This window comes from Hemicordylus capensis, chromosome 3 (assembly GCF_027244095.1).
Source record: "Hemicordylus capensis ecotype Gifberg chromosome 3, rHemCap1.1.pri, whole genome shotgun sequence".
NCBI classification, from domain to species: domain Eukaryota; kingdom Metazoa; phylum Chordata; class Lepidosauria; order Squamata; family Cordylidae; genus Hemicordylus; species Hemicordylus capensis.
The window spans coordinates 141,809,900-141,828,098 of NC_069659.1; the positions used below are offsets into that span (position 1 = coordinate 141,809,900).

The 18,199-nt window shown below is 43.2% G+C and overlaps 1 long non-coding RNA gene across 1 annotated transcript in view; it reads left to right on the forward strand.

Moving 5' to 3' along the window:
* Positions 1–965: 965 nt before the first annotated feature.
* The window catches only part of LOC128349814 (uncharacterized), a 42,461-nt gene continuing 25,227 nt past the window's right edge, over positions 966–18,199 (forward strand). Inside the window, exons 1-2 of the long non-coding RNA XR_008319008.1 lie at positions 966–1,101; positions 1,875–2,101. This is a non-coding gene — a long non-coding RNA (uncharacterized LOC128349814). The remainder of the gene's footprint in view (positions 1,102–1,874; positions 2,102–18,199) is intronic.

Consider the following 18,199-nt stretch of genomic DNA (forward strand, 5'->3'; position numbering starts at 1 on the left):
AAAAAGTTGAAGAAAATGAAGATGTAAAAATATGATGGGACTTCTGACTACAAACAGACAAACATCTGCCACACAATACACCAGATATAACTGTAGTCAAGAAGAAAGAAAAACAAGTGAAAATAATCGACAAAGCAATACCAGGGGATAGCAGAATAGAAGAAAAAGAAATAGAAAAAATCACAAAATACAAAGATCTACAAACTGAAATTGAAAGCTGTGGCAGAAAAAGACCAAAATAATCCCAGTGGTAATTGGTGCCCTGGGTGCAGTTCCAAAAGACCTTGAAGAGCACCTCAACACCATAGGGGCCACAGAAATCACCATCAGCCAATTACAAAAAGCAGCTTTATTGGGAACAGCCTATATTTTGCGACGATATCTATAATAACCAATAGTAATGATGATAAAATTCAGCCATCCCAGGTCCTTGGGAAGGACTCGATGTCTGGATAAAACAAACCAGTCAATAACAGCTGTCTGACTGTGTGAAATAATAATAATAATGGCAGAGGTAGGGTTGGGGTGGCAACTCAGCCAGAAGAGCAGCAGTATGAGTGTTTGTTCCAGTGCAGGTCTTGGGTGCCAGTGGGGCAGAAGCAGCAACAGATTAAGAAACAGTTTTACCTTCTATCAGACATACAAACAGAAACTCACATTTTATGGTCAATTGAAAGCCATAGCACAAAGACAGCTCATTGGCTGAGCTGAAACTACAAAGTGTCACACAATAGGAGGCAGTGGTGTGTCCAGGCTGAGGATGGGGTGGGGACAGTGAAGAAAATGGACAGAGTGTCTTTATTGTCTTTGTGCCCAGTTTTGTTTACTTTGGCGACATATTGAGAGAGAAGGCACTGTTTGGTTGACTTTGTGAGTGTGTGAGGCTAGTATTTGCCCACTGTGCTAGAGTATATGATGAATATTTATATACCTCTCTCTCTCTCTCTCTCTCTCTCTCTCTCTCAAGCGGTGCAGCGGGGAAATGCTTGACTAACAAGCAGAAGGTTGACGGTTCGAACCCCCGCTGGTACTATATCGGGCAGCAGAGATAGAGGAAGATGCTGAAAGGCAAGATCTTATACTGCATGGGAGATGGCAATGGTAAACCCCTCCTGTATTCTACCAAAGAAAACCACAGGGCTCTGTGAGTGCCAGGAGTCAAAATCGACTTGACGGCACACTTTACCCTACCTTACCTTTCAACAAAAGTTCCCTAAGCGGTTTATATAGCTATAAACAAACAAACAAACAAACAAACAAACAAAATGGCTCCCTGTCACCAGACGGCTCACAATCTAAAAAAGTAACACAAGATAGATCCCAGCAACAGCCACTGGAGGGATGCTGTGCTGGGGATGGATATCAGGGCCATTTGCTCTCCCCCTGTTGAATACAGAGAATCACCAGGTACGCAGAGGTCCCCAAGATAGGAAGGAGAGTTGGCTGGCTGGCTGGCTGGCTTTTGACAGGCTGACATCTCTGCCCTGCTAAGAGAGAGAGAGGGGTGGGTGGGAGCCAAGCAGCCTGTGGCAGAAAAGGCAGGCAGACATTTTCTTGGCTAGTATTGCTCTTTCAGTAGTAGCATGGTAGTGTTCATTCTGTCTGAAGGGGCAGATTGAGATAAGCTGAATGTGGGAAGTTCACTTTTAAGAGGATCATCTGCTCAAGTGATTCAGGTACCAGCCTGGGATGGTGCAGTGTCATATTTGCTGGACATGTTGATTGGTAGGCAGGAGAGTAGCCCCTGAGCTACCGTGTCTGATTTGGTCAAATCTGCACCTGGGATACCCCACAAGTCAGGTGATATGTAATGGATTTCAATGGGCTCAGCCAGATAGCGTGTCACAATGACCTCTGCACTGTCTTCCCTTTAGACAATGACTCTGCTACCAACCACCACCACTCAAACAGATGCTTCCCAGATAGCTTGTCCTGCCTTGGTCCAGCCTATTACTGCTGTTGGGAGTACTGGTGCTGCGATTGGAGCAAGGATCCATTCCTCTTCCTCTGTCCGGTTCACCCTCAGCACTAGTATCTTCTAACAAGTGACGAGGGAAGTGGCATGATGTGTAACTCAAGATTGAAGAGGAGCATAGTACATGTGAGTGACCAGCATTTACTCATCCAATTCCTGACAGGTTGCTGCCACCCATCTAAGACTTGACCAGAGCTGCCATTCTTGATTAATGTGGATCCCTATATTTCTAGAGAAGGACATCCTCTATCTTCCTCTTGAGCAATTCAATGACTTGCCCAAGACTGGCAGTGTCAGCACTAAGTCTTGTGGTGATGCCTCTCAAGGGCTTTAGGGCCATTGTGACTGATGAAAAAATCAATTACTGATTGCTGGTCAGAGCATGCTCTGCCTCAGCATTCTCCAGCACTGCCACCACATGAAGAGTATGATGCTGCTTGGCTAGCCTTTCAAACACAACAAGCAAGACGTGGGAACTTTGTCTCCACATCCCGCTTGAGACAGTGCAGTAGCTCTATTGTGCTTTTAGATCTGGCTCCTTTGCAAGCTAACTCTAAATTGATACCCCTGGCTAGCTCCCCACAATTGCTTGTTGTGACCAATTAGATTAGAAGTTCTTGTTTAAAGGAAGAGAATGTAACTCAGTTATTGGACTGCACTACAGTGGATAGTAGGGATGTGCGAATCACTTTGGGTACAAAAGGATTTGTACCCAAATCTACCTGTTTGGGGAGATTTGTTGACAAAACAAATTGCCCCTGTGCTAGCTGGCCAGATTCGGGTCCAAACAAATTGCCCAGATTTCGGACCTGAAAAATTTGTAGATTCAGACCTCCATATTGTGTCGCCCTCTTTTGCTGTCTCCATTGTGTGTCAGGATTTTTTTTTTTTTTTTTTTTAAAATCTTGCCCTCCCAAGCTTCAGATTGGTGACTTACAGTGTGCAACAATTGGCTGGCGATTCCCCTCCTGGTTCCAGATTGGCTCATTTTCATTCAGATCTTTTGTTGCCAGGGTAACTGACCCTGCATTGGCTAGGGGAAGGGTCAAAGAAGGGACAAGGCTGGGGGGAGTTCAAAGGAGGGATTTTCAAATGTACTTATGGAGGCAGGCAGCCACCATTCTGCATTTCTGCTCATGGAGAGAGAGAGAGAGAGAGAGAGAGAGAGAGAGAGAGAGAGAGAGAGAGAGAGAGGAGCTTTGCTTTACCTTGCCTGCCTGCTGCCTGGAGTGGATTCTCTGCTTTTTGTTCCTGCTTTCCTGATTGAGGAAAAGAGAAGATAATTTTTTTTCACCCCCTTTCTGCTGCTGGGAGAATCACTGACTGTGCCTGCTGCCTTTGCAAATCGATTTGGGTACAAAATGATTTGTACCTGAATCTACTTGTTTTGGGAGATTTGTGGACAAAACAAATCAACCCTGTGCTAGTTGGCCAGATCCGGACCCAAAACAAATCGGGGGTAATTCAGTTTGGGTACAAATCAGATCAAAAAAATCAATTCATGCACATCCCTAATGGATAGTAATTTAAGGGAGATCAGGGGAGTTTCAGCCCCTGGAAATGGTGATTTTCCAGGGGGTAGTGGAGAATGGGTGCTGATAAAAGTGGGGATCAAGCAGTTTCAGCCCTTAAGAAATGCAAGGTTCTGATTTAATTTTAGTCTGCCTGAAATTATCACTTTGTCTATTATCATTTTGAAAATTATCACTTTGAAATTATCACTTTGTCACTCTGATTTTTTTAAAAGATAAACTTCTAAACAGAATTTATACACTGGCTGGCTTTCCCCAATTTCCTGTTGTGGATAATTCTATTAGGAGATCCTTATTTAAAGGAAGTATATGACCAAGCTACTGGGTTGCAACAGACTACAATTAATGATAATTTAATGAAGATCAGGGGATTTTTAGCCACTGGGAGCGGTGATTTTCAGAGGGGAGTGGACAATAGGTTTAAAGGGTCTGGCTTACTTACAGAATCCAGGGTCTGGCTTGCTTTTTGTACTAGTTGTGTACCCTTTTAAACTGTCTGTAAAATGAAAAAAATTATCCTCTGCATATGAATATTTGGAAGGCTTGATCCTTTAGAAACTTCATAGAATGTCTAGAAATTTCATGCCAATAGAGTTGAAAGCACATAAATCAGAAAAGCTCCTGGTTCCTTTTACTGAAGTCAAGGTAAAGCTTATACTAGTTGTGCACCTTTTTAAATTGCCTATAAAATGAACCAGAAATGCCCTTTTTCAGATATTATGCTTTAAGGGAGTAATAAAATACCTGAAAAATTAATGCCAAATGGGTGGAAACAAAAATTTCTAGTCAGCAGAAATTTGCTGAATTCCTCTAATTGAAATCAAGTGAAATCTTATACTAACATGTACCAAATTGAGTTACCTATACAAATAAAGTTTTAATACACAATTACTCTGAAACTTGGCAGGTGTGGTTCACAAAGGGAACAGTACAATTCCTAAAACATTCATGCAACTTGGTTGTAAAACAACAAAATTATAAGCATCAGAATATGGGATGGATCTGTATTGAAATAAATGTAAAATGAAAATGAACAGATTTCTATCTGTTTTCAAAGTTCCACTCATTTTAGTATCCCATTTGTTTTGAAAACAAATGTATATGCATAATGACTGCATGCCATGATGGCTATATCCTTTCTCCAGGGCCAGAGGGAATATGCCTCTTAATACCACAAAACTAGGATAGAGCTATTTGCCTGTGTGTCCAAATTGTGCATTTCCCAGATGCATCTGCCTGGCTGTTGTGGGAAACAGGAAGATGGATTAGATGGACCTTTGGTCTGATCAAGCAGGGCCCTCCTTAGGATAATCTCTTCCCACAATGCTCTGCCTGTATACTAAGATCATTTTCAGAAGCCTTCTTCTGGGACCCCTTACAGACTGTGGTGAGGTAGGTGGGAAGAGTGACCTCTCAGCTGTGGCACCCTGCCTTTGGAATATTCTCCCACAAAAGGCTCACTTGGCACCCACTAAAACATTCTTAGTTTTTATTTTTTTTAAATAACTTATAATTTGAATTTTTAAAATTTGTAATTCTGATTGTGGTTTTAGCTTGGATATATGTGTGTGTGTATTATCTTGATAAGTATGAAATTACCTCTAATTACAAACTTAGTGTAAATGAATGTAATCAGATAATTAAAATGGGTAATGATATATTTACAACTTGAAATGATGTTATTGTGATACTGTATCAGATTATATTATCAAAATTCTGAGCAAGATTTTCCCCTTGCTTTATTCACACATCCTGCACATATTTTACTGTCATTCATGGTCAGGCCTGCAGAAGGAGAAGATTCACCTGCCTAACTTCTTGTTGTACAGTTTCTAAAGGCAAAGGCAATGTTAGTTTCCCCATGGAAACCCCCTTTCCCCATGGTGACCAGAGCTTTCTGTTATCCAGTCACATTGACCTTTCTTCTTTCCTCACATTTCTTTCTCAGCATATAAGAATCTATGTTGCTTAGTGGATAGGGAGAGGAACTTGGACTGAGAAGATCTAGAATGACTGTTGGCACGCTCTGAGCTCCTTGGAGGAAGAGCGGGATACAAGTGTAAAAATAAATAAACAAACAAACTTAGTGGCCACATTCAAGAGTCTGTGTGTGTGTGTGTGTGTGTGTGTGTGTGTGTGTGTGTGTGTGTGTGTGTTCTCTTTGCTTTCCTTTCTTCATCTGTATGAATGGTCAGTAGTGGGTTTGTGGGGTTTTGTTATGCTTTTTGATCATGTAATCTCACTGAAACGTTAATAAAATGTTAATACAAAAAAGAAAAGAAAAAAGAGTGGCATATCCTTGGGTTTGCCCTGCTTAGTGTGTTGAAATTCCATCTCTCTGGTGGAAGGTACATTAATTGATGTTCAATGATGGAAGATTTTTAAATTATGGAAGAACCCTGTTTTTTATTTTGTTCAGTTACCAGGGTAGACACTGAAGCTGGTGACTTCAGAGGTCTGAGTGACTTTCCATTATTACATTTGAGGAAGACATTAAATTTGGAGCTACCTCAGATAAACTTTGCTGGGGCAGCTAAAATGAAATATGGCAACAACTATTTTATTCTGTATGATTATGATTAAGATCACTTTGAAATGAACTGTGTGGGACTGGCATCCCATTGTATCCAAACGTTTGCATATATGACTGTTATCCTGCATATATGCTGTAACCATTACAAGCATCCCTTTGTTTGACATATTGTCCCCTCCCGCGACCCCCCATTTTGGAAGTTTCCCTCCTTTGGTTAGTCATACTCCCTCTCTGCTATGCATTCATTGTGGGACTTTGCATAAGTCTGCTAGCTGTAAAAGGGAAATAGTATTGACCTGCCTTTTAGAATTGTTGGCGGGGGGGAGTTACTGCAATAAAGATGGCAATCCATTCTGCCAGCATGATGAATAGCTATTACTTCTATTTACCATGCTAGCAGAATGGTTTGCCATCTTTGCCAATTACTCCTGCTTATCCAGAACAGAACATGCAGCAGAACATTATGTTCACATTAACCTTTAAGGAGCTTAACATGAAAAAAATTTGCTGGTCATATGTATACATGGGAGTCTCCTGGTCCATCAGATCCAGACTTGCTTAGCTGCAGATATAGTACACAAGCATATCTTTAAATAATCTCTTCAGCAAGTTGATTTTGCTATCAAGTCTTCTATTAAAGTTATGTAGGATTGGGCTGCAAGAGTGACTAATTTCCTTAGGAATGATTTCCCTGAAAATATTGAACCACTTCCTTTTCTTAGGAACATTTAACAACTTGTTCTTATTTTAGTCAGTCTCTTAATTTCAAACTGTACTTATTAAATTATATGTTTACAAAACCAAAATGCTGAGCATGATCCAGCTAAACTGAATAACTTTTATTTCAATAGGCCAGAGTCAATTCTATATACACTCAAGGATTAAGCCCCACTGAACCCAATGGAATTTACTTCTGAATTTACTTTTGCATATTCTTGTTCCAATTTGTTTTCTTTTTTCCAGTTTCTCTGGCCTCTTTTCTGGTCAGATGGTAAGCCAGTTTGGGCAGGGACCTGTTTAGTTTACCCTTTTGTAAAGTGCCTGGTATACTTAAGGTGCTATGATAATCATGATGGTATGTTTGAGAGAACTCCTTGCAACAAACCTAGGGCTCCAGTGGTGACAGATGAATGAAAATGATTGCTCTTGGTTGAAACCTGGCAGTTTTGCTCTCTCACCAAAGAGAAAAGAGCTTATCAGTTTCCTGTTTCTCCCAGGTAAATTTCTCTATGGGAATGGTGGGGAGGGGGGTCATTCATCAAATGAATTCTCCTTTGACAGCTGTAGGTTTTGTTTCCTGCTTCTTTAGTAGCAGCAAGACTTTTCTCCCTGCACAGTCTTAGTTTCAACAGGTTCCAAGACTTGAACTGGTCCAAGTACAAAGATGCATTCATTCCCATATTGCCACTATCACAGCCATAACTATCAAAGTGTTGCCAAGCCACTTCCTAGGTCAATTTGTGGCATAAATACCCTGTCAGGGGCACAATGATTTATTCATTCTCCTCAAAGATGAGTATCATATGGTGGGACTCATTATATGATTGATTTCATCTTATTTGAATGATTGCATTGCTGATGGTGGATGCAATGGGAGGCATCTGAGCTCTGGGAAACAGACACACAACACCAGTGATTTTTTTCATGGGAGCACTTTTATTCCGGTAAAATGTGTATGGATTTTTTTTTTAAAAAAGAAGAGTTTTGAGTTATATAACCCAAGCTGCTGTTATCCAACCATGAGCACTTCCAGTTTCACAGCATTTGCCCTAGTGAGTAGTTGTGCTTTGCCTCAAATTTATTCTATAGGTGGGCTGCAGCTTTCCTTCTGTAGTAGATTATTCCCATCTTGAATGCATTATCTCTATCCAATAGAGGGTTATAGCTACCTAAGGATGAATGCAACAGTATAACAACCAAGTACCAATCAAACAAGACAGTGCATACAGGAAACTGTCCAGTGTGTGTAGTAGTCAGAGAGTTGGACTAGGTCTAGGAGTAATCAGGTTCAAATCCTCAATAAGCCTTGAGCTCATTGAGTAACTTTGGGTCAGTCACTCTCTTTCAGCCTAACCTTCCTCACAGGGTTGTTTCGAGGATAGATTGGGGGGAGGGAGGAGAAAAACCACATATGACCCATAACAAACAAATAATTCAGACAGTAAACATGATGGTCTAATAGGCTTGCTGTTCCTCTTTGATATTTAGGTCACAAATAACTGCAAAGATAGTCCAGTTTTGTATTCTCAGAGGCCATTCTGTTCTTCAAATTGGGGGCTGGGAGTATATATGCCATGGGTGCTGATGGGCACACTCTCAAAGCATCCCCTTCTCCACTTGTGCCAGTGCTGGTATCATTTGAACCAACCCTTAGATTCAGAATTCCACAGAATTAACAGAAGACCAAACTGACTGATTGCTGGCTCACAGGGAGTTTCATCCACAACAACCCTATATGGTGGATCAAGCTGACAAAAAGTGATGTACTCAGCTCTACCTAGTGTGCTTCATAGCTCAGCACAGATCTGAATCTGGATTTCATGCATGCAAACCCAACTTTCTAGCCACTGGCTCACATCGAACCAGTCATTTGATTAAGAATGGCTAACTAGTGGTCAGAAGTCCAGATCCATCTTTCAGAGCAATTACATATGATCACTTCTGGTATTTTGTGGTAAAATGGTTATCTACAGTTTCACTTGTATAGAAGAGAAAAATGACCAGATCATAGGACTAATGGTCACAGAACCCAATTCCAGAAAGTCTCAATTGTAAATCAAATTACCAATGGGCCACAGCAATCTACAGTATATGAGCTTTCTAGCAACTGCAATAACAGCATCCCTAGATTGTGCTAGAGATTAGGATGACTGGCTGTAGTGTCATAATATAAATAAAAGATGCTGAAAATACTTGATGTGCTATCATTTTCTTGGGTCAACCTCTTTAGTTGTGGCTTTCAAGATAAAGAAAAGCCCGAACATATATGTATAGAAATGTATAAAGCTCACTTATGCTAAGTTGGACCATTGGCCCATCTAGCTCTGGTCCATCTAGTATTTTCTACATTGACTGGCAATGATTTTTCAGCACTTCAGACAGCCGTCTCTTCCCATCCACTTTATAAAATTATGCATGGAGTGGAGAGGGTAGATAGAAAGAAAATTTTCTTCCTGTCTCACAACACTAGAACCAGGTGTCACCCCATGAAACTGAAGGTTGGGAAATTGAGGACCAACAAAAGGAAGTACTTTTACAAACAGTGCATAATTAATTCATGGAATTCTTTGCCATGGGATGTAGGGGTGTGCACGAACCGGTCCGGAGGCCATGCTGGGGGCCTCCGGACCGGTCCGGTTCCGAGCCGGTCCGGCAGTTCGGCATGGAGGGGGGATGTAGCTTTAAGGGCGGGGGGTGGTACTTACCCCGCCGCCGCTCTTCCCCCTCTGGCACTGTGATTTTTGATGAAGATTTTGGGGCGGCAGCGTTCCTCGCTGCTGCCCCTGCCCCCATCGTTAGCCTGCAGGTGGTGAAGTAACGATGACGCATGCGCCCACTCCGCCATGTGTGTGCACCCGCCACTGCGCGCGTGCTCCGCTGACGTCACACGTCAATGTGTGACGTCAGCGGAGTGCGCGCGGCGGCAGCTGCGCATGCACGGTGGAACGGGCACATGCGTCATCGTTACTTTGCCACTTGCAGGCTAACAACGGGGGCAGAGGCGGCAGCGAGGAACGCTGCTGCCCCAAAATCTTCATCAAAAATCACAGCGCCGGAGGGGGAAGAGTGGCGGGGGGAGGGGTAAGTACCACCACCCCACCCTTAAAGCTACATTCCCCCCCCCATGCCCGTCCAGACTGACTCGGAACTTTGCACACCCCTAATGGGATGTGGTGATGGCCACCAGCTTGGATGGCATTAAAAGGGGCTTAGACAGATTCATGGTGGACAGGTCTATCAATGGCTACTAGTCTGGTGGCTGTGGGCCACCTCCAGCCTCAGAGGCATGATGCCTCTCAATACCAGTAGAAGGGGAGCAACAACAGGGGAAAAGGCATGCACATACCTCTTGCCTGTGGGCTTCCCAGAGGCACCTGGTGGGCCACTGTGTGAAACAGGATGCTAGACTAGATGGGCCTTGTGCCTGATCCAGCAGGGCTGTTCTTATGTTTTTATGTTCTTATCCCTACCTGGAGATGTCAGGGATTGAGCCTTGAACCTCCTGTATGCAAAGCAGATGCTCTACACTGAGCTATGGTCTCTCCCTGTAGCTTTTTCTATGGATATATTATGTTCAGATTATCATCCTCTGTCAAATGTCCACATATTGTGGATATTTTAAGCATTTTCTCCACACTTCATACATTCATGGGCTTTATTTTTGCTGCTGTGCACCACCCAGAACCATTTGGATGGGGCGGTATATAAATGTAATAAATAAATAAATAATAAGTACATCCCCTATGTAAGTGGGATGGATTTTTCTCTTGATTATAAAACAATGATTATTTTAAAAAAAAATTAAACATGTATCCCTCCCTGACTTTTATCTCCTTCATAGAGACACTATGGAAATTGAAAAGTTGTGGATTTTATCAATGCAATCCTCCTAACCACATTTTAAAAAGAGCTGAGATAAGCCTGTTCCGCTATCTCAAAACAGCTAGCACACTGATTCTGAAATTTGCCCTAAAGTGTACTCCAGCAATGAAAGCATAAAACCCTGAAATGCTGACATAACATCAGATTTCCTGGTATTCTCCCAGTGCTGGCACACTGGTTGATTTGATCATCCTTAAGATCATCCTTAAGAACACTTAAAAGAAAGACACCTGGCTGATAACAGAATTGCCAAACACACACACACAAACTTCAAAGTCCCACTTAGACTGCAGGAGACAGAAGTATTTGGCAAACAAACCATGTCAGTGCAACAGCTTTGTCACACGCCCCTATGAAGCCTTATAAATTTCAATCATGTGCATGACTGCAGAGACACCATATGGATATGTGAGGGCACAGCAATATTTGTGTGCCTTCATTTGCAGGATTAAGACCCTTCCTTAGGCTCAGACCCTATAATCCAGGAGCCATGGGCCTGGTTATATTACTCAAATGGAATCTTATCGGAGATATAATATCATGCAGTAGGCTACTCTTCCATATGAGAACAGCAGCTTGAACCTTATTCCTATCCCTCTTCCTTTTTCTTCTTCAACTCTTTGTTTTCTCATCCCTTTATCTTGCTATCCACAGACATAACTTTAGAGAATTCAGCTCTGCCATTTTGTTGGGAATAGGTGAGGGATCAGATAGTAGAATGTGATGCTGTTGCCAGGCAACTACAACTTTAAATGTCCAAACACATCCAATTGGGCTCCAACTTTTAGTTCTCTTTCTTGGTTCCACAACATGCCATCTTATTCATGCTGACTCTGACAAAAATCTCACTGAATTCTATGGAACTTACTCCCAGGTAAATTATTTGGGATTTTAAATAACTGGCAACTCTTTTACACTGGCTGCAACACTAAAACCTTGGGGTGGTAGCATGGATTGTAGCACTTCAGACTTTGGTTTTTTAAAATCCCCCTTGATGTAAAATGCTAGAGCAGCGGGGTGTCTAGATCTGTCTAGCATTTTTTGTGTGCTAGTTCTTCCTTCCTTCTGTGCTAGTTTTTTACTTGCAGGAATTTTTCCACTTAAATGAACCTTCACAAAACATGACCAACCAACTGAAATAACAAATACTTCAGTTCATTCTATCACTTCCGAACTCCAGCACCTCACTCCCACCTCAGTTTGTTGCATGTGCAGACCAGGCCCCAACTGCAAGTCTGCAAGCACCAGCCCCAGTAGGTAGGCCAAGGAAGAAATGAAAGAGCTGAGAGGGAAGGTGGGAAGAGATTTCCATGGCGGGAAATTATGTAACAGTATAACATGAACAATGACTGATTTAGTATAATAGAAATATATATTTGTTTGATCTGTCAAATGCCTTTCTTTCCTAAATGTGATACTGATTAGCAGGGTGTCCTTCTCGCCCTGTAATGTTTAGAAAGGGAAATCTACAGTACTGTGCTCCTGATGCCAATAAAGTGGTGCAGGGATGGGGAAGCACATGATGTGCCATGGTGCACACATTTCCACTGCTAAATGTGAGAGGGACAGAAGATGGAATTGCATAGGGTTGCTGTTCTGAGTGCCAACACTGTGATCAACGTCACATCTAGTTCTACTAGAAAAGTTGCCTAGAGGTTATTCACACATGGCTTTATGCCTCGAGGTATGTGAAGAGCGAATCTGCTTTGCAGCAGATTCACAAGATGTTTACTATGGGGGATTAAATTGACAGTTCACCTAGCTGTTGATTTCTCCCCGCATTCCCTGGCAGATCTTTTTCCTGTGCTTTCACACCTACCTCATCTGGGTTTTCCCTCCAACCAGTCAGAAATCACACCACAGAGGAAGAGGCAAGAGAGCTTTTAAAAAATAGTTTGACAGCTAAGAGCGCAAGACCAGCATAACAAGTTGCCTAACAGCTGGATCAAACATCAGGACATTTAACCCTTGCCTTTGTGAGTGACTGCCTTCATCACATAATGTCCCCTTCCCACCTAACAGAATCAGCTTAGATAACAAAGGGTTCAGGTTACATCTGTTCTGCATATCTAAAGCCTATGTAAAACATAGCAAGACACATTTCTCCCTCCCCCAGCAATTTCTCCTTCCCCCTCCCTCAACAGAGTATCAGCCAATCTGCAACAACACCCCCACCAGTGCTTATAATTGCAAATCACTTAGAGCCGACCATACCCCAAACAGCTGTCAAACTCCTCTTCATTGAGTTTTGAAAAACACCGATTTACTGGCATAAAACATAACAGAGAACATAACAGAGAAACATAAAACATAACAGAGAAAACTGTGGGGCAAGACAGAAGCCCCGGGTTTCCCCACAAAAGCCTCTGAAACTAGAGGATTTTTTAAAACTAGACATATTTTGGGTTAAGCCAGAATTTGCACCCTTCATTTGGTGGGGGTAGGGGGGTGGGAACAACGTCCTGTCTGTCCTGGTCCCTGATAGCCTGCAGGGACCTCGGGGGTAAATCCAGCTAATATGTGGACTGGCACACTCCAATCAGGAGTGGATTTGAAATAAAAGCCCTGTGTGAAAAGCCTCTTGGAGACTGCAGATCTAATGGAAAGGAAGTCCCCTATGGCCATCTAGAGGGCTATGGTGCACTGGGATGTTACACCCCCTATCTCCCAATAAGAAGAACACTGGGGCAAGAAGAAGACTGGCCAGTTCCAATCATTGGCTGGAGAAGGAGCAGCCACAGAAAGCTCACTTTCACCCTCCTTGCCAGAAAAGAACACTTTGCCTCAACCATCAGTTGCCCAGCGGTGCAGTTCTAACAGGAAGCACCCTCTGGCCTCTGCTGTTTGTCAGAGGGCTAAGAGCTGCCAACTATGTGTGGGGATTTTGTTCTTAAAATTATTATTACCGCAATAAATTCTAAGCCACCTTGAAGATCATTCCATCAAAAGGTGGGGTATAAATCATTCAAGTAAATAATTAAACAGAACAAGCCATTGGCATGTTTGGACCATATATTATAACCTTTCTTGAAGGGGATATATGATCAGGGACAGTTGATATCAGTCTGCTATATCTAATACAGCCACTACTTTAAAAGGACCCTCTTAGCCCAGTTGTCTTGAGGCTGAGTTAGAAAGGACTCTGTTTTCATATTGGAAGATGGCAATGGATAGCCTGTTGCTTGATAGTTGCCTGCATGCTTATCACACTTGCTTCCTTTTGTACATTTTCATGGGCCACTAATGTGTTTCCTACTTGCCCTTTTCCAGTGACTTGGTAAAACAGAAGTTCCTCTTTCATTCAAATGTACACATGTTCTGTATTGATGTGTTTTGCCTCATGGGCCACACAGACATATTGCTGTGGCTTTATCTCTTCGATCTTGAACCATTTATTATAGCTCCAGAGAACCCTGATATTAAGCTGCTCTTTGAGTCTTATCCAGGCATAATGTGCTGTTCAACTGAAAGGCTGGCACTGTGAAGAAGATGCAGAGGGTGTAATCACAGCCATTACGGAGAGCCATCAATGTAGCCAAACCTACACTTTCCACAGTCAGCAGTAGGCAGCTCGATAAAAAGGAACTATTAGAAACCAAACCTAGCACTCAATGCGTAATAAATGGCAAAGAGAAAATCTATTAGAGAACAGTTTCCGCTCAAAAATAAGTGCAAAATGCTGTCATACAGAAAAAGAAAAGATTCAGTGTTAGTTTAAAAAGGTCAACTTTTTCAGGATAAACTGTCAGTATCTGAATTGGAAACCTGCCACTTGGGATCACCAGTACAGTTTCCCTTCTGGACAGTCCCAGGCAACCAGGGCAAAACAGGAATATAGCCTTTTTACAACTGTGTCCCTCGTAAACACAAAACCATCTTATGTGGATTTAACTAAGACTTTATGCCAGAAACAATTCCATTTTCTCCTTCTCCTTTTCCTCCCTTTTGCTTCTGTCTCTCTTTCCTCATTCCCCCTCGAACTCTTACAGGAACCCCACTGGGACAAACTTCCAAACAACAATACACCAAAGATTACTAGAAAGAATACAAAAAGCCTCTTCCTTTATTATTATTATTATTATTATTTTTTGATGCATTGGTCTCCTTTTGAATTAAATGATTAAACGGAGCAAGAGTCTTCTTCAGGACAGCTATGTTCACTCATTCACAACACACTTTGCACTTCCATGTGGTATAAAGGTTTTAGAGTAAATAAATGCAATCACACACATATGTATTTTTTGGCAGACCAGATAAGCTACTTACGTGCCAACAGTGCCAACTAAAACAGGTCTGTTTTATTCACTTTATATATGAGTACTGTATATTCAGGATTCCACCAAAGATCAGGGGATCCTGCAAAGATCAAAGCAGGAACAGCATGTTCCTGTAATAATGGAGCATAATTACTAAGTAATAGTTACCTGAGAAATAATCACAAATGTCAATCATCCATATCAATATTTAAAATGCTGTGTTTAGGGTAAGTTTATATTTAGTAATATTCTTCACTTGGCAATCAGCTATTGTTATCTTCCATATCAAAGGAATAAAATAAAGCAAAGCGGAATGAAATCATATATGGGTTAGGCAGGTTTTGGCCTATGGTTCATAAAATCTTCACAACACATATTGTTTATATCAACTGTTAATCTGCCTTGAATTTATTTCTCACTGAAACATTGACATCAGTAAAATTTGAGCATTTCATTGTATACTTTATTTCCACTGAGGCAGCCAAGGCTCACCTAAGCCTTGTTCAGACATTGGGGCCATTCTCACGATGAGGGCAGGCAGGGAGGAAGGCTTGGGAAGCTTACCTCCCCTGCAGATGATCATCCTGTTGGTGCTGGGCATGCTGCCTCTGGCAGTGCGGAGGCCCAGTGTCTGGGATACATCGTTTCAGCCCTTGGCAATCCCACAATTCACTGTGCCAATGCACGGTGCATTATGGGGATCTCCCCAGTAGTGGGCAGGCACCCGTTGGTGTTTAAGTGCTGGAACTGACACACAGTCAGGTAAACAGGGTTAAGGGAGCCTGCCTCTTAAGCGAGGTTAAGGAAGCGAACACTCCCTTAACCTCGCTTAAGAGGCAGGCTCCCTTGGCAGCCACGGAGCCGGCGGAACGGTGGCTTGGTTCTGGCCCTGCTCAGCGGCCCCCTCCAGATATACCCGTGCGCATGATGTCACATGCACGGGGATTTGGCTCGGGCGCCAGAGCAGCCCAGAGCAAACTCCCCCCTCCCGCCCGGGCTGCCAAGAGCCCGAGAAAACTCTCTGTTTGTTATTTCCCTGGAGGAAAGAAAGGGGAAAATGTCCTATCAGGCAACCGACACTGCCTGAAATAACACGCGAAATAATAAGCTCACTCTGGCTCTCAGCAGCATGGACCATTCCCCTTTGTGTGTGACATCAAGTGCAAAAGGGGCATGGCCCGGACTGCTGAGAGCCTGTGTGAGCTCTCAGCTTGTTATTTTAAGCAGTGCTGGCTGCTTGATAGAACGTTTTCCCCTTTCTCTCCTGCAGGGAGAGAAAGGGGAAAATGTCCTATCGGGCAGCTGGCGCTGCCTGAAATAACAAACAGAGAGATTGTCCAGGCTCTCAGCAGCCTGGGCGTGTGAGGGGCAAGTTCTCTCTGGGCCCCTCTGGAGCCCAAGCCATGGTGCTTTGGCAGCCCTTTTCATTGGCGGCCCGCAGGGGTGGAACCACCATTGGGTGAAAGAGTTCAAAGAACCCGGGCCGCTAACAATAAGGGGCTGCAAGCACAGCCCCATACATGCCCCTCACATCTGATGTCAGATGCAGGGGGCATTATTTTGATCTCAAACGGGGCCAAAATCAGCCCACGCTGTGTCATTATGTTGTACATGCATACAGGTGTCTGTACATACGTACTGCTTTTTTGTGCATGACTGTACATGCATTCATTTTAAAAGTGAACCTGGGCACAGGCTCTCTCAAAGGCAGGATACAGAAAAGAAGTGTACTACTGTATGTATGAATGTATGTATGTGCATACAAATCTATATGTGTTTGCACTACACTAGGGATGTGCACAAATGGATTTGTGCACTCCCGTGAGGCAGGGAAGGTTTACCATTAAGGAGTGGGGAGGGTGCTCATCTCCACCCTGCCACATTCCCCCTGCCAGTGCTCTCCCCAAAATCACTGACACAGGGTCGCAGCGTACCTTGCTTCCGCCCCAGTCCAGCACATGTATGCATGTCGTGCATACACACTGACCATTTCTGGCTTGACATTGACTGGGGCAGCAACTATTTTGGGGAGAGCATCAGTGGGGGAAATGTGGTGGGGCAGAGATGAGCACCCTCCCCGTTCCTTAAAGATACCCCCCCCGCCTCTGAACTGGTCTGAATGACGGACCTTCAAACTGGTTCGTTCGTAAAGGACCACCGAACTGGTTTGTGCACATCCTTACACTGCACACAGATTTTGCATGCACCGAACATAACATGTGAAGTGGACTTAAGTTGTCTTGGATTCTGCTTATAGTTGCTTATATTTCTCCTCATCACCATCAAATTCCTCCTCCTCATCAGCTAAAGAAGTGATTAATCCCAAAGCTACATATTCACATGGGATGGTTTACTGGTAACACTATGTGCTGCTTTACATGTAGCAGCACTCTAGTAGATAAATATAGAAGAACCACCAGTTGCTGCTGAATGAGTGCTCTGATTCTACCTGGGTAGCTTTTCCTCCTACTTTGCCTTCACACAATCACTTCCACCCAGGTTTTCCTTTTACCTTGGTTCCACACAACCGAAAACTGGGAGCACACACAGCTCCCAAACCTGGGTAGAATACAGTTTTTGATTGTGTGAATGACCTCATTATCTCTTTAATTCTCCCATATTATTTGTTATAACTGTGTTATAACAGTTATAACACAGGTAGTCTTATGAATCAGACATAAGAAGTTTCTTTCTTGATTGTGTTAATTAAAACACGTTTTGCATCAGTTAAAGAGATTAATCCCATCTTGATGTTGTCCTACAATTACACATCCACCTAGGAGGAGAATATGGAGCAGTTCTGTCATTATAGTATGTGACGCGATGGTGAGTGTGGCAGGTGCCCTGCCCCTTGCCATGGGCATCACATCACCTTCCTGCTGCTGCTCCAACCTCCTCTGTGCTGTCACTGTCTCCACCTCTGTGCTTCCTCCCCTTTGCCAGCCCTGCACCATGCCCTTTGCTGGCCCAGATGTCACCCTCTTCCCCTTCACTGCCAAATGGAAGTACCACTACTGCTTCCATGCCACGAGGCAGTGGTTAGCATACAGCCAAGCACTGGCAGCTCTACACACTGTCCTTTGTTCTTCTTTGCTGTTCTAGTGCCAGCACTCTCTTCCTCCCACACACATACACAATGAAGCTCTTCGTACGTGCACTGAAAACTGAACTAAGCCTTGTTTTCGGGTGCACATGTGTACCGCCTGGATTGGGCCCAATTCCAGTGGTGCCTTGGTGGCAAACTCGCCTAGGCAGCTGCCCTCCAAAACAAGGTTAAGAGAGTGAGCACTCTCCTAACCCC